Source organism: Taurulus bubalis (genome assembly GCF_910589615.1).
Source record: "Taurulus bubalis genome assembly, chromosome: 4".
NCBI lineage: Eukaryota > Metazoa > Chordata > Actinopteri > Perciformes > Cottidae > Taurulus > Taurulus bubalis.
Window position 1 is genome coordinate 4,118,078 of NC_136592.1, and position 17,991 is coordinate 4,136,068.

Here is a 17,991-nt window from a genome sequence, read left to right on the forward strand (position 1 = left end):
AATGATGGAAGCAGTTGGAGAACAATCAGACGGCGGCTCGCATCCTGTACGCAACGTGCGAGAGGAAACGCTCGCTTTACACATTTCCTCCTGCAGTTATTGTCAACTCGTGCCGTTTGGAATATCGGCCGTAAAACTCAAGAATGATATTGTAAGATTTAAAAAAGAAACATAGGTTTTACTGATCTCCCCCCAGATGACACATGATGATGATCATCCACTGCCGTACTAACCTGCAGTAGAGCAGGCATCTTGCTGAAAGTGGGTTTTATTTGTTTGTTTATGAACACACACACACACACACACACACACACACACAGCGAAAGCCAAATGTTGTCGCTGCCGTTTGAGAGCACATTGCTCCCTGAACTGCGTGCGACTGCAGGTTCCCGTCGTCCCGACAGCAGATGGCAGTGTTAGCTCACCGGCGCCAGAGGAGGAGCTCGGTGAGGAGCCATGTAATTACGCCTGTGTGGTGACCTCAGAGGGGGACTGCAGAGAGAGAGAGAGCTTTTCTGATCAACTTGGCTTTCTCTTACTCAGACTGAAAATATCCACCGTAGCAGGCAAATGTTCCTCTGGAGTAGCTTCGATAATTCGTCTTGGGTAAGAGCGTTCTGATGTTCCCGGCCCAGCCTCTCAGATCAGCCTGTTCGTTCTATTTGTGTCTGCCGGGACAAGGAGTTATTAATGTTGTAGACATTGGCATTAGGTTTTTTTCCTTCTTTTTTTCCCCTATCTTTAGTTTTCAGGGCTTGTGGAAAGCAGCCCCGCTCCGTCTGTGGAGACGTGAAGGTCAGGGTGAGGTAATGAAGGCCTTTTCTAACGGGTCGACACTTCGGTCTGCACACAGAAGCGGCGCTTCCTCTCCTCTCCGTCCGGGTTACACTCCCCCTGACGTCCAATCGAGGCGTAATCGCAGGTACAAAAAAACCGGAGCAACAGTCGCCGCTTTCATCTCCAAGGGGCGCCTGATGAAAGCGCCTTTTCCCAGGGTTGTAATGAAAGGGCCTGAGGTTGGAGGAATTGGCTTAGGATCAGAAGGTTGTCAGTCTGAATCCTGAAACCATCAGGGAGTTGAAAGGGACTGAATGTCTGTCTCCCCCCGATGGAAAACCAGTCCAGGTGGCTTTGAGCAAGGCACTTATCCCAAAGTTACCCTTGTTGAACTGCTCAAAAGAGACGGCTGCTTGTCGGCTCATGGTGTGAAATAACCGAAGAATATCTGTCCCAATAGTTAAAATGTTTAAACAGTTTGCGTGATGCCTTTATGAAAAGTTACTTCATGCGTTTTCTTACGAAAGAGCCAATTTCTGATAGTTACAAGCATACATAGTCTTCAAAATAGACTTTTGTCTTCACTGAAAAACAACCTGGTTTGGTTTAGAAAATATAACTACTTAAGTTAGGTTGAGGAAAAGGTCTTTGTTTGGGTTCAGGTAATGAGGAAAGCGTCACTCTACCGAAGAACGCAAATAGGAGCGAAGAGCTCCTCCCCTCTGGGGGCGCCACAGAGCTCCTCCCCCCTTGGGGGCGCCACAGAGCTCCTCCCCTCTGAGGGCGCCACAGACAGAGCTCCTCCCCCCTTGGGGGGCGCCACAGACAGAGCTCCTCCCCCCTTGGGGGCGCCACAGAGCTCCTCCCCTCTGGGGGGCGCCACAGAGCTCCTCCCCTCTGGGGGGCGCCACAGAGCTCCTCCCCTCTGGGGGGCGCCACAACCACCAGACACAGGAACAGCTTCTTTCCACTGGCCGTCACTCTGATGAACACTTAATCAGACTCCTCCATCTGCACTACTCTGCTGTCTTTAATGTCTTTGTTTATATTTGTCTTGTTCGTTGTATGTCATGTGTACATATGTACGACGAGAAGTACATATGTACACATACGTGGAGTCATATTCCATGTATGTGTACACACACATGGCCAATAAAGCTGATTCTGATTCTGAAATAGCTCGACGAACAAATCGACCCTGACTTCTCGTTTCAAAGGGTGGTGTTTGGTTCCACCTCCCCTCCATCCCCACCCGGCCCGTTTGGGTCTTTATACTTCCTCGTTCACAATTACGTTCAAAACGTACAATGTGATTTCTTGGGACATCTACAAATTACGGCGCATTACTTTTCGCGACGAACAGCTTGAAAAGTTGACCATTCTCTTTTAAAATCGGTTTATTGTGAGTGCCACTGACTTCATGGAGGCGTGATGCTAACCCCATCACGAACTCTAAACACATACATACATACATACATACTCACTCATTGAGCTTTCATGTTGTTGGGGGACTTGCAAGTTAATTAATCCCCAAAAAGAATGGTCAAAAACGAAGCAGCAGATATTGAAATCTTCAGCCGACTGTGGCACAAGCTTAGAAAAAGCCTGGATCCTACATCCCCCATAATGCATCTCTTCCCCTGCCTGGTCAATGCCCATGTCTTCATGCCCCAGTTTGTGACCCAGTCCTCAGGCCTGAGCTGAGATCATGCCAATGACATCACTATGACATCATCAAGGTTACTTTGAAAAAAAGATCCCGTGCATTGACTGAAATGTTGAGTTTTTCTCACTTTTTAAGAACAATTGATTAAATCATCCACTACCAAGCAGAAATGAGCAAACCAAATGTGTAAAGTCTGCACTATTTATCAAGCCACCTCATAGTAGAAGGCCTAAAATCTGTACGTCATTTGGGGAAAACCTGACAGGGAAAAAAAAATCATCCTGTCGAGCCGACGTCTTTTTGTTCGGAAACCAGAACACAACAAATGTTGAGGTATGACTTTCACTCCTGCTTCCTAAAAAGAGGCAACAAGTTGTCTGGCCGTACATTTATAAGTTACATAACGCACACAGGTAGGAAAACAGCATTGCTAATCTTTCATCTATAATTTCATTATACGGCGCCGGAGCAAAAATCTGCTACATTTGAACCGAAACGTCGTAATAATCTGGAAACCCGAGGATCCCCAACCGAACAAATAAATAGGCGCTCTCTGTCGGACCGCTCAGCAGACCGAGGTAGAAGATCACAGCTCCACGTCGGTAAAGCATCTCCCCTCCTCCTCCTCCTCCTCCTCCTCCTCCTCTTCCTCCAATTAGAAAGCGCATGATAGCACCAGGATGACAAATGTCAAAAGAAAGGTCTTGCAGTTTTTCCGCCCTGGAAGAGGATAAAAGAGCCGGTAAACGCACAGAATGCTGTTCAGGCCCCCGCTGGTAACGGATGTCACATTCACAAGTGGCCTCGCTCTCTCTGGGGATTTCAGACCGATTTTAAGGCAGCCGCTGACATATGTTGAACCCCATTCTTGAAGATCCTTTGAAGTTGAATGCAATGAGTGAGGCCCTGCCGGGCTCAGGGGCTCAGCTCCATCAGGATGTCCTGCGCTAATAATAGCACCCTCACTTATGTACAAGCCTCCAATGGGCGTCTCCTCCTCAGTGTTCATATATTGCACAACCTTTTTTTAATTATAAATATCAATGAAAATCCAATCCATCCTTTTTTCTTTCTTTAATACAAACCTGTGACTGGGAGGGATGTAAGCAGGCCGGTGGTCCACAGCAGCTTACCAACCAGTTTGATAAAGAAAGCGTGTTAAGACTCTGTGTAACACCTGGAGACATGCACTCAGAGCAAGGCTTCTGGATCCCGACCGAGCCGGACCACCTTAAGCTCCTTAACCACCGCCCTCCTTTCACTCTCCCAGCATGCAGCGCTATAGCAGCACTGCGCTATATTTATTACCCCTAATCATTCAGTGACAGTCAGCTTAGCGCGCACACGTTTCAGCCCCGTCCTGCGTCGCCTTGGCACACTGAAGAGTGAGTGTTGAGCTTTTTGTTTAGTTTTTGTTGTTCACCATTCAAGCGTGTTCACTCACTCACTCACACCTAACCAGAGATTGGATTACATCCAACTGCATTGTCGCTGCACTACTACTAACATCCTACCAGGGAGGGAAAACAGTAACAGTGCAGTAGGTGGTTTTTTTAAGAGGGGTGAGAAGAATGACAAAAAAATGCACCCCCCTTGTTAACCTCATCATCAGTAAAATCCACGACGCTGTCCGTGGTGCTGAAGAGGCAGACAGATTTGTGCCGCGTGCCTCTGTCAGTTGTTGTCTTGGATTGGTATTATTCTTAAAACACTGCACTACTGTATAAAGAGATATTTAAAGACGAACTATGATGCTACCCCAGCGCAGCCAGCCAGCTTATGCTAGCAAACCACACTGCACATAATTCCCTTCTAACAAGCACAACAACCTGCTGTCTACAAAACCCTCTACCAGGGTGGAAAGGGCAAGATGGCTTTTAAACATGTTGTTTTCTAAGGCTTTGACTTATTTACATGAAACAAATTAACCCCAAACTAAGCTATAATTAAGAGTTTGAACGATAGGGTTGGTAATCTTCTTCAAAAACATTTACTTTTTAAATCATATTTGATTAAATTCTCATTACAGGGCTTTTGGAGCGAGTGCTGCTAGCTACTTTCATTGCAAAAGAGTTGGCAACACTGAGCTGAGTATTTAAAGATTACCAATTCAGCTTCATCAGGACTGTGTTTCAGTGCAATTAAAATAAAACCCCCAGAACTTTCTACTTCTACCCCAGTAGCCATTTTCCAACCTCGGCACACAGCATTACTACTCGAGAGCAGACTCTTTAACGGTGGCAGAATTAAGAGACAACAGCCAACCCACTGCCTGCTGCGTTGCTGAGGGCTATGTGACACTCATGAAAGGCCGACTGCAGGAGGAGGACAGCGACCCGTTGCCCTCGCTAATGTCTAGATGGGATTTCTGTCTCTCCAGCGGCCGGATAAACATCTTCAACTCCAATCATAAGCAGACGGACAGAGTAGAGTGTATTTTCCTGAATGTAAAAGCTGTCATTTGGGGACAACATGACGGAAATGATGGAGATACATTGTACAGGCTAATTATTTATGAATGTATTCCTTTTTTGGAACATAAAGTGCATGTTTTTTTTCCTTCTAATCTAACATTCACTTGGTGGGTGACACAATGACATGCAGTGTTGAGGGTGACCTCTTGTTCCTACATTTATACGTTATGTAGACACTGTTGTGTATTGAGCGGGAACCTCTATGAACTGTGACACCGCCAAACGGCATGGAGAGGCAAAGTCCCGCCCCTTTTTTGGTTGACCACCATGGGGCCTTATCTCTTATTTTCGTGTGCTTTTCACAATGGGATTTGCTGCTTTAAACTTTCACTATTTTAAGCTATGAGCTCTCATGTTTAAAGCCCAACAGTTAAGGTATTTGTAGGTCAGTTTCTGAGGCTCTGGAAATATTCTTCCAAAAGCCCGAAAAACACACTCAAGTGACAAAGCCTGCTCACTTTGTGTTCATCATTAAAATAAATGAACACTATGTTTCCTTTAAGTCAGGATTTATCAAACTGGGGCGTATTACAGGTGGGGCGCAAGAGGAAATGCTGATTTTACCGTACGCCGTTAATAGGTCACATGCGCATGTACGACTCGCCGATTCTTGTCATTTCGCCAAAAGCCGATCTTTATGAGATCTCCGTGAGGTTGTCTTTTCTGCTGTTGCGTCGCTCAACATGGAGCATGAATTGAGAACGGCTGTATCAAATCTACCTCGTTTTAAAAAGAGTTGTAGAGGAAAGCAGCTCACTGCAGCCACTATTAATGATACAACGTTATGCTCACACATCTGCACTCATTCTGTTTTGCAAAAAAATAGCTTGTTGTTTTCACTGAATACTGTGACATTCTGTAACTTTTTGGGTTGTTGGTGTGCCGCGGGATTTTTTTATTGTAGAAAATGTGCCGCGGCTCAAAAAAGGTTGAAAAACACTGGTCTAAGAATATGAAAATAAGTAATCAGAAGGACTTCACACCGAAAAGTGGTAAGTGGCATCACTCACTGAAGCTACGATGCTACAGCTACGATGCTACAGCTACGATGCTACATCGAGTGTGTTTCCTCACACGGACCACAGATCTTACTCGTTCTTTTGCAACCCGGCAAAAAAACAAACAGTTGCTGGATAAAACACATCAGGTAAGATAACGCTACATTTGTGCGTGGAGACATACTGTAGCTAAGTTACCTAGCTAGCTAGCAAAGGTAACGGCCGCGTTAGCGACGACCATTGCGCGAGACGAGAGATTTAGTCCACTGAGCGGTTTCACACAAAACTAAATGATACTACAACAAACTGCGACTTCCTTGACTTCAAATTGACAAACATAACAGGAAAAGAACGGCATGCTGGGTACAGCTTGCTCTCCGGCGCTCGCTACAATGGAAACTGTCACGCCGCCGCACGGTACCCATGGGTGCAGTTCGCCGAGGAAGAGCCGTGTCTTTTTTGGGTGAGCGAAATTTGAGAAAGCTGCAAAATCACCGGCCAAGCAAATGTTCGGAACAGGCACTGCCCGAAAAACGCGAATCAAGACGCCAATTGATGAGAGACGAGCCGTTAGCGTCCCGTGACCCCGGCGTCGCTTCACTTGAAGCGACACGTTCAATCACCACACTAAATGTTGCATATTTCACTTTTGGCTGTTCCTGTTCAGTGCAGCTCCAGTGAATCTGCATGTATTAGGAAGATTGTGAGATTGTGTGTGTGATGTTGTTGGGATGGAACAGTTGGAGATGGCAGACGCCCCTCCGGCTTCCTCCTGTCCCAGTCTCCACTCTGCAGTAGGGAGCTGTGGTCCTCCACACCTCCGTCTATCCTTCCGTCTCGCCTCCCTCCCTGCCACCCCTGCTTCCATCCCTCCATCCAAAGATGTGTCTCGCTCAGTCGCTTTAATTCTGCTTATTCTGCTGTGATTTTGTACATGGCATGTAATTAAAATTAATTCATTATTGTAATTAATTTATACATTTGTACAAATGATAAAATGGATAGTTGAGTATGTGTACGATGCAATTTTCTTGTCCATTTCCCTTCTAATTTATTTCTTGCTTCTCTTATTTCTTGACACACACACACACACACACACACACACACACACACACACACACACCCCCGCAGGGTGAGTTTTCCTCCCCTCCTCTGATCTGCCACCTTCTTCCTATCCTTCCCCCCAGTTTTCCCCGGGAGCTGTCAATCCAAAACAGACTGTTGAGCGGCTTGCGTTGAGGGGGGAGGATGGATGGATGACAAATGGGGTGTTAGGGTTGAAAGCGGGGCGAGGAAGAAGGGAGTGTGAATGGACAGCAGGGGGTTAAGATCACATCCTACTGGCATCGCGTCAGGACGGACGACCCCTTCGCTGCCCTCCACTTCCTCCATCACTGTCACCCGTCCTCCTCCTCATCCTCCCCTCCTTCTAGCCATACAGGCCGTTTGATTGGCTGCTGGGGTTAGCGGTTCGCCGCCACCCACCGGGCGGACTGGAGCATCATCACACCTCCAGGTCAGTGGTAGCATATGGAAGCAAGGCTGGAACAAGTACACTGGTTCAACAGTGAATTAATGTAGAACGAGAGGAGGCAGAGGTGTTTGATTCCATGTGATCAAAGAGCTGCAAACGTAGAACAACTGCCAACACAAAGTCAAATGAAGCCGAGTCAGACGAGTGGCCTTTAGACACTTCTAAACATACAAAAAAAGAAGGGGGACCTTCACACGCAGTGCGTTCATTGATTGGTGTGGGTAATTTGTTGGCAGCGGCCTGTGAAGGGTCGAGTCCCCTTCCAAAGACCTTTCTGATGACGATCAATGGTCCCCGAGGGACTCCCGAATGGCTCGGCGTTGGCACCCGCTCCCGCCATGACGTCCCGGGGGTGGGGCAACAGCTGCTGCAGCAGGACCAAACATCTGGCAGAAAAGGTAGGAAAGTCAAAGTCTCCACTGGAAGGTTGTCCGTGGAGACTCTGGCACCGAGGATCACGTAAGACGGCGCTGTCATCGTTAACAGACTGCAAACACACGTCTCCCAGACAGAGGAGTCTGCTGTATCTTCAAAGGGCTGCTGAACATTCCTGCAATGATAACAGACACAGGGGTTTTGATCGGAAGGCCTGAGGGACTACGTTAGTCTGCGTTGCATACTGTATGCATGGGCAGCCGGTGTAAAGACGCATTTTTTATACTGCCTGCCGCCCGACTGCTGCACTCCAACTTCTCCCTCGTAAAGCAATCAGTCAAGAACACTTAGCTTCCGTTCGTGTGTTTCAATCTCCGTGGGTTGTTCACACCTTCAGGGTCACATCTGGGTCAATGAGGTCAAGTGAGGTTGTCAGAGTCACGAGAAGTGAGGAGCGATTTGTTGTGATGGCATCCGATAGTTGAGAGAATTCCATAATACAAAATCAACCCATTGAGGATTTTGTGATATTGAATTCTTGCATATTCGACCTGCCCCTGCCACATTTGCTTGGATCGTGCAATTATTCTCAAACGTACGGTGGCTGAGAGAGCCAAATGCAATATTCTTTGTGTTGTTTAACACAAGCAAATGAAAAATAAAAGCACGTGCTTAACATAAACACCCTAACCACACTGGGAAAATACAGAGAATAAGAGGGAAACGCTGCAAGAGATACACAACATCATTATTCAGTAACACAACGTCATGTAATATCTCGCTTTGTCCGACCATCACTCCGACACCAACAAGTATTGAATTTAATATCACGTTCAATCGAGGGAAAGTGTTTTTCTTCATTTGCAGGATTCAAAAAGAATGAACGTGCCGCCGTAGATCAAGAGGCTTTCTCTCTTTGCTCGTCGATGTCGGCCTCTTGAGTTGAGCTCTCAGCCTCTGTGCGAGTGAAGAAGAACGCTTGCCAATTTGACCAATCGCTGCAGTTCAATGCATAAAAAGAATCAGAATCAAAAGCCCTATTTATCTTTCCCCCAAGCCAACATCAGTCTCCTCAAACAGACTCTTGTTACTATTCAGTGGAAGGAACTCTGCATCTCGTTCCAAAACTTCCTTGGAACTTATTTTATGAGTAAGATCTTTTAACGCTCGCATTTTGTTTTTGTACAGCTCTGCGATTTTTTAAATGTCACTGCAAGTTATTTATTTATCAACGCAGCGGAACTTTAAATGCTCCGAGGTGAAGCAACACCTCGTGCCAGACATCTGCGTGCGAAGACAGCCCGTCTACAAAAGAAAAAAAGATAAACTCTAGGCATTTACTCCGACTTTGATAATGATTTCAAACACCGTTTCTGGAGATGTGTATTGTAGCTTTCATCCCATCATGCACTATGCATTATCATAGCTAGTCAATGCTCTTCCAGCCATTTTTATTTAATTTGCCCTTGTCAGTACTTACCCCCTCTTCACTCCGATGGAGAAGTTTCCACGGGAGGTTGCTGAGCATACATTCTTAACAGAATCCCTTTTCAAATTAAATTTAAATGACCCCCTCAGCTCATAAGCAGAGGCTCTCTTGACAACTTAATTCATAATTCAGTGCTGAGCCAGGGCCTTGAGGGCCATAATGACGGCCTAAATGGAGGAGAGATGCTACTAAATGGGCTGTTTGTTTGCACCTAAACCTCTTTACAGGCCACAAGTCCACAGCTCAGCACTGCTGAGGTGGAGGGCCGAGGCAGTTTGCTGACCGCGCTGCTTTCCGTGTCTCGGGTCGCGGCGCGCCGCTTGACCGCGGTGAGATTTGGGCAGATTTTGCGAGTTTTAAAGAGCACCTCCGTTTTGTAGGTTAGGCTCGAGTTAACCGCCGTTGGTGTGTCGGTGTAGGACGGCCGGAGGAGACGAGAAGCACACTCGTGAGATATTTATGTCGAGGAGTGGATCGCGTGAACGGGTGACACAGTAATGCCACCAAACTAGGCCGACACTTACAGGAATCAACTTAATGGGAGGGGACATGTGAGTCTGTCATGCAGCCGCCAACCTGTGAGAGGGGTGGTGGTGGTGGTGGGGGAGGAAAAGGAGAACACTGTGGAAGAGGAGAGCATTGGTGTAAGGGATGTGGAGGAGAATGCTAAAAGAGGGATAATAGAGGTGGAGACAACTCCAGGGGAGAGAATATTGGTTACCACCCCTGCTGTTTGTTTGTGAAAGTGAAACTGCACCCCAATGGCACAAGGCAACTGTATACCCGTCTCTTTAAAGAATACAAAAAACACATGGCATGGCCACGGGAAATACTCCTCTCTGATTGCAGCTATACACATTGTTTTATTAAACTACTGTTACCTATGGCAGTGTTTTTCAACCTTTTTTGGCACATTAAAAAAATTTGCGGCAACTAAATAATATTTTTTTGGACTGATTAAGTGAAATTGGACATTTTCCCACTGCACACCTGACGATCTCTCACGGCACTGACTTATGGTAACAATACTCGCTTGATGCTGCGTTTTAAGTCTACTGAATCGGACCAAACCATTAATCGAAAGGTCTATAAATAAACTTCCATAAATTGACAGTGGGCTTCTAGGGACTAAACTGTGTCTAAATAAAGAAATGTGTGATTACAAACCAACCGACAAAAACAGCAACCCATAATTCTCATGACTGCAAAATAATGGCAAACAGCTCAATTGTGAAAAGAAGAGAAAGAGGATTTGCATCACATATAAACAATTGTAATTTCAGTGTGACTAATGGATCAATGTTCCTTGGGGCGGTGACAGCGTGCTGCAGGAATGACTCCTAATGCCGTGTTCACACCAAAACAGTTGCCAAATATTCGCGCGTCCAGATTACATGTTAAGTCAATGCACAGGCGCATTAGGTTGCGAAAAAGCGGATTTTTCGCCGGGCGTCGCGATAGAGGCAAAACGGCGTTGCGAATATCCGCAAATCCGCTTTTTCGCTGGCGTTCAAATATTTCAACTCCAGCGAATAATTTGCATGACGCGGAGTTGCGAAAGCCAATCAGCGTTGAGAAGCTCCGCCCGGCATCACCGCCGTTACTGAATGAAACTGCTGGTCCTGAAGGAGCGCTGGAAACGGCTTCACTCAGACACTCGTCCTGGAGGAGTCGGAGCTGTGTGTGACTACGGATTATGTTATGAACCCAGACACGGGGCGGTTGATGATCCGACGTGTGTGGGACTTCCTCAACAAGTATAAAGCAGAACTAGTGGTTATTTACCTGGTCATCCCTGCTGAACAGTCACATGGTCTGTGTGTGTTAGCATCTAGAGACCGGCCTGAAAGGACAAAAAGTACTAAATGAATTAAGAACAACTGACCCATCGGCCAGCTCCGACAGCTGTGCTCCTGTTCCTCATGTTGAGCTCGTCATGACCAGGTGATGCTGTAGTTCCCTGTTACACTGTGATCTGGTTGGTTTAGCTTCTACTTCTATCCTTCCATCCTGTTTTCCTCCCTGATGAATCAGTCTAACATCCTGGATATATCCTTGGACTGCATTTTGCAGGCCCCTCGGTTTGCTTCTCTCACACTTCTCTTCCAAAAGATTAAATCTTATATCTTCAGGGGAGTGCAGTTAGTGACAGTGTGGGCTCCATTGTAGCTCTGACAGCCTGACGGACTAGGAGCTGGTGACGGGGCTCGGAGAAGGGTCAATTAAGAATGGGCTCAAAAGACATGTCAGTACGCATGGAAGAAAACAAGGGATTTAACCCTAGAACACAAACGTTGGGTGGGCGATTGTTGTTACGTTATTGTCCTTGTGTTGCTTTTGTCTGGGCCGTGTGTGTCCTTCTGTAGCTTCATGCTGCTCACTTACGTTAGTGAAGGTGGGCGTGTCTTCCTGCTCCAATCTCTGTTTTTTTCTACAGGCACCTGTTTGGGTGATTTTCACCCGACGTTACTGATAGAGGGTAAAACAATTCCTGATGTGTTTTAACATTGAAGGGAGACTTTTCCTTCACAGAACAAGACTCACATGTCCCAGGAACATGTGGACCAAATAACAAGTTCATAGCTCCTTTATTTTGAATATTTTTTTATTGACGATTCCCTAAGTTTTCACTGGATTTTGAGCCTTTTTTCAGGTCTCCCCGTGATACCTGTTTATCGTTTTCTTTTGGAAACCATGAGTGTATCACCAGCCAGAGTACATTATAAGTTCTATAGGGTAAAATAAAAGAAGAGTACTTCAACTTGCCTTGTATTGTTGTATTTGAATATATTTCGATGAGAAGCATATTTTATCAGGTACATTATATCGGGTGAAATTCACCCGACGTTAGTGATAGTGTGACTATTTTTAACGTAGTGTTCTAGGGTTAAGAAGCTGTTGAAAATAAATGACCCGGGCTACGTGCTCTCTGGCCACACATCTTTATCCCCCCATAACATGTATACCTCTTCTCCACCATCTTTAATCTGTAGTCAAACATACATGAACCTCACCATCCACGCGACTCCTCAGAATGAATGCCAAAGACAAAGAGCTCCCTTCTCTGAACACACGGACGACGTTGTTGTTGCCTCTGCGTTACAACTGACAGGCGGACACATGCAGCGATGGGCCCTTTGCAAGTCGACCCCGCTGCAGGGGAACCGTGGTAATGGTAATGCGACTGGAAAGAATAAATCAGTTGAAAGAATAAATCAGTTGAAATAATAAATCAGTTGAAATAATAAATCAGTGCACAATGTGTTTGATAGAAAGACATTTGATATGTAAATACAATTACAACATATATTTTGTGAAGTTTTACATCATCTTTGGAAAGTTTTATCTGACTTACTGTTATTTTACATTCTAATCTCTTTTTCTCAAAAACCTGGGACCATCTTTCTAACTCCTGCCGCTCAGGAAGAACATCACCCGCCAGTACTCAAGCTAGTGGCAGAGTCACCAGCCAGAGATGATGTCAAGAGATGATGCTGAAGCGACACAAGGTCACTTCACTCAGCCTTGACAAGAAGATCACGCACTTGATGTGCAAGAGACAATGAGGGAGGCCTTGCATGCACTGGTTGACATCACTGAATCACTCGCTGGTGACTCATAACAAAATGTGTCCTACCTCGAGCCATCTCCATCTCTTTACTACACAGATTAAAAAACTCAAAAACGACACAAAAGACATCAGGGCGAAAAAAAGACCCGACAAAAGATGAACCTGTTGGTGTTGCAACATTGAGCAATCTACAATGTAAAACGTAATGAATCAGCCCGGACAAGAGGCCACCGAAATAGGAGCAGTCTGAAAATGTAGAGACATTTTTACCTCACGGTGTGCAATCAGAGAAGAGGAGACGGTAGAAGAACAAGGAGCTGCTGCAGCTTTGCCGGCGTAGAAGAAGAAGATGAAGTCACCGTGCAGCTTGCCTCAGGACTTGATTACACACAGACAACAGTTTGAGAAGTAGTCACAGACACTGAAACTGTCCAAACTGTCATTATTTTTGGCTCTGTTTATTGTAACAATTGACAGCGGAATAAAAAGAAAACTTCAAAAAGCAGTTGATGTGTGCAGAAAGAATTGGACCTTTCACTTTCTGGTATCTTATATTTGATACACTATATGCTGTCCGGAGGGCAAATATTATATAATGTAATAGCTTGAAGGCTGCTTTTGTACTGCCTGAGGTGAAAGTAATTTTTTTATAAAAAAAAAATAAAAAAAACGTTACCTTTACTTAAGTACTTTTTTTCTTTACTACGGGTTTACAAGCCGTTCCTACGTCTGGTCAGTGTCCCCGCTGTAGCAAGCTAGCAGCAGCAGCGCTAGCAGCAGCAGCAGCTAGCTCCCCGCTGCTACTGGCCGCGTCCCCTCTGCCCGAATCGGGTGTCGAGCCGGGGCTGGTCCCGCTACCTTCGGTGGTTGTCGGGGAGCTAGCAGAGCGCTAGCAGGAGCGCTAGCTGGCTACAGCGGGGAGCTAGTGGGGACACTGACAGAAGGTTGTAGCGGCTTGTAACCCGACTATTACGGTATTTGGTATTGCACTCCGGCACGAACCCCTACCACATGAGTCGGGGCACCACAGGGCAGTCTTTGACGACCACTGCACTTTTTTTCTGCAGAAATCATTATATATTCTGTATTTTTCTTAAAAACGGTTGCAGGGCGCGGCCGGGGGGGTGGGGGGGGAAGGCACGACCGGGACTACATTTCACCCAGATACAACAGATATGTTTTTCTGATTGGCTATTCGTGTCGCCCATCTCTTTTTATTGATTGGCAGGGGATTCGGGGAGACGTGCTTGATTCCTCCATGGTGAGTGCAGCGCGACCAGGTCATGTTTGCACGCTGCGGCACATTAAATAGCCTAGAGTTTTTTTTCAGCGTGAGAAATACGATGTGTGGCGGGAGGGCGTGACTTAAGACCGAAATGCGTGACAGTCATGCTCAATGCGTGACACTTGAGAGCCCTGCGGTTGTACTCTTAGTCTAACTCAGTCCATACAATTAGAGCGTCCAAAAGTCCCTGTTGACAGAAACCAGGATTTGTCAGTATTAGTCCTCAGGCGTCCAACTGAGTTAGGAGCCAGTAAAAGGGAAGCCCAACACACTTCTACAGAGAGGCTGCTGCTACCTAAGGGGGCTGTTGCTTTTAAGGAAGCCAGACCACCCGTGTCCTGCTGTGCCATTACCTGCTTTAACGGCGGAGATTCGCCCGCCGACTCTCACTAGCTGTGATGTAGGTTTGGGAGTGAGCTCTATTAAAAAGTCATTAAAGCTGAGAGAAAGCATGGTGGGTTCAACCCTCTTGGCGAAAGGCGCCTCTGGAAATTACTCCATCCATCATAATTACACCAACCGGACACTGCCTCACAGAGGCCAAGGGACGCAGATCCCTCCATGACCTCACTGAACTAGACTTATGGAGAGGAGGGAAGGAAGGAAGGGAGGATGTGGAGAAAGAGAACTAAAAGAAAGGAGGAGTGTAGCAGACCTGGAGTGAAGCATTAGGAGGATACAGGAAGTGAAAGGAGCAGGAAAGATTTCAGGGAGTGATGGAAGAAAAAAGGAAGGAGGGAGGAACGTAAGAACACAAAACCCTGTTTGAGTGCAGCTTAACGGTGAAGAAAGGCCGCTGTCATGAAACAGATGATTACAAAAAGGAACAAATGTCCCCAGTATTTTACTGTGGGCTCCGTTTCTGCACAGGATGTGAGTGCACAGGGTGCGGCAACTGAGTTTTTGGTAATTTTGAGGCCGGAGGCAAACCGTGCAGCTGGAAATTAGGTTGGATTTAGAGAAATGCATTATCCCTGCATCTGGCTTCAGTCATGACCAATCAGATAAGCACTCGCCTTCCTTTTAAAGATAGGACAGGTTGTGATGTAATATTCCAGAGCATCACAAAAGCTTTTCTTGAAAGGAAACTAATGTCATTGTGTGGGAGGTGCAGAATTGCCACAAGTGAATATATGGTAGCTTAAATAAACTACTTAGGGCTTGTTGATTGTATTTGTTGCCGTGGCCTTAGGGGAACAGTTGCCCAGCGCAGGAAATTATATTAGACAAAGAGACAATCAAAGGTTGGCAGCAAGTCGCGGCGTTAGCCCACACTATTGACTCCAGACTGTCCCAGTGCACATTGTTGAGAGAAAATGGAAACAACCTCGATGACCCGTCGGTCCATTATGGGGCCAACACAGATCAACACCATGCATATTCAAATCCAGGGGAGAATTACATCGTCCTCTTCGTTAGAGGCTGATTTTATCGAATCAGAATCCCACATCCAATCACTTATTCGATCCAATTAATTCATCCTTTCCAAAGTTCAACTAACTAAAAACTCACTTATCTGTAATCCAATTTTGTTGGCTGAGATTTGCAGGGGGTGTCAACTAATAAGAGACAGCTGATATAGCTGTTTTACACATGTGACAAGATGTTCGTGCTGCCGTTCATTAATTCGCCGCCTCCATTTAATTCAATTGGGAGAAGAGGTTTCTGATCACGGCGGTACGGGTCCCGCCCACGTGATCACGGCACACACGTTTTGCTCTGCTGCGGTGGCTCACCGTGCCGGACTACTGGCGGTAACTGCCAGGCTTTGGCCGGTCAAATGAATCCAATGAAGGGAGCACGCGTCGCAGAAATAGAAGGAGACAGGAGAAGAAAGAAGAGCAATGGAGGCGTGATTGTATAACACGGTGCTAGCTGCTAATAAGGACAACCGATAGCCTATTTTTTGGGGGGCTTATTGGCTTGGCGCCAAGCTTGCTTGCTCTTTTGCCCCGCTGTAGCAAGCTAGCATGCTGCTGCTAGCTGCTGCTGCTGCTACTGGCCGCGTCCCCTCTGCCCGAGTCGGGTGTCGAGCCGGGGCTGGTCCTCCTTTGGTGGTTGTCGGGGAGCTAGCTGGAGCGCTAGCTGGAGCGCAAGCTGGCTACAGCGGGGAGCTAACGGGGACACTGACCGAAGGTAGTAGCGGCTTGTAACCCAACTTTTACGGTAGTTATGGCGGGAGCCATGAGGAAAGAAGATTGCGTGGATGGATGGGGCCAAAAACACAGGACCCAAGAGGCTTGTGTTCATGTCCCGTGTGAAACCAAAAGTCGACGATGACTTGTTTTAAGTTACTTAACATTACCAAGTCACTTTCATAACATAGCATACTCGACCACGTAATAAACACGCTTACTTACACAAACCACATTTTTTTCAAGTAGTTTCCTGTGAAAACAAAAGTTTTCAGTGTATGTATTCAAAAAGCAGAAACTGACACGGGGAGAACTGACACTCGAGGGTACCCACAGAGTTTGACCCATAGGGCCGCTGACCAATCTGCTGTATTTGTGTGAGAATTTGGAATATTTGTGAGAAACACTTCCTGACCTAGTTAGTATAATTAAGTAAGATAATGTATACTGTATATATATAGTGCAATACAACTTCTAAATAAACCCATGGAGTTTTGCTTGACCCAATGAATCTGGTTTATCAGCAGCAGGCTATGACTGACTCACATAATTAATTCTACAACCTTTTGTAGAACAACGGGACACAATATATCCTATTGTTACATCCTTAGACAAAGCTTCTAATTCATCATGTACTTTCTCTGAGACCATTAGTATTCTGGGAGCTCACTTTACTTTTTGCGTTGCAGTGTGCAGATTGCCGTCTGGATTTTGGTACCTGTGTGTCTGGCCTGATCTACCTCCTCCATCTCTTTCCGTGCACCGGAGGCTCTGAGCCTGGCAGCACTGCCAACGGGCTGGAGGAAACATCAGCCTGGAGGCACATCAACACGCAGCGAGAGGGACCGGGGTTATTAATGGTGACCGCTGGAGCCCGGTAGAATGACAAAACAGGGGAAACAAATAGCGTGTGAAATGCACACCTGTCTGCCGAGTCTGGTAGGGGGCAGTGAAGGAGAAGGTGAGTTCTATGAAGATGGACGAGGAGGTGCGGGGCGCTGTGGAGGAGGAGGACAACGAGGTGGGGGTGCAGGAAAGGAGAAGGGGGTTGTAGAGGCCAAAAGAGGTGGAGGACAATAAGGAGGGTAGAAAACAAAACAGTCTCTGTAGAGGAGACACTGTAGAGAAACAGGAGAGGGATGCACAGAACACAAGCAGAAAGAGGAGGCGTATAATGGTGTTGCAGAGAAGGAGTAGGTGGAGGAAGTGAAAGCTGCAGCCGAGGCTCTGTTCAGCTGGTTTTGAGTCTGGAATAGAGTCACGTCTCCCGGGGTCTGACAGAAAAAGTAGGCAGAGAGACAGAGAGAAAGGAAAGAGAGAGAGAAAGAGAGAGAGAGAGAGAGAGAGAGATGTTAACCCACATTTCTATCACTATGTGGTGTCAGTGGTCAGTTTGTGAGGTTTCCTGTTGCTTAGTTACTGTATCGCAACAGCAGTGTCTGTGTTTGTATGTGTCATCCTGCCTGTGGTGGGTGTCTGCACGACTCCCTCACTGCTGCCATGCAACTATACCGCTGTCGATAAGAATCACCCCTCTGACAGAGAACCTATAGGTGCCGCCACCACCTTGCTGCACCTTCTGCGCCACACTGTCGGTACCGTGGAGGGTATAGCAGCGGCCCAGCTGGCGCTGAGGAGCCAATGCGCTCCCCGGATGAGCTGTGTGCGTTGGCCCAGGTGCCCTGTC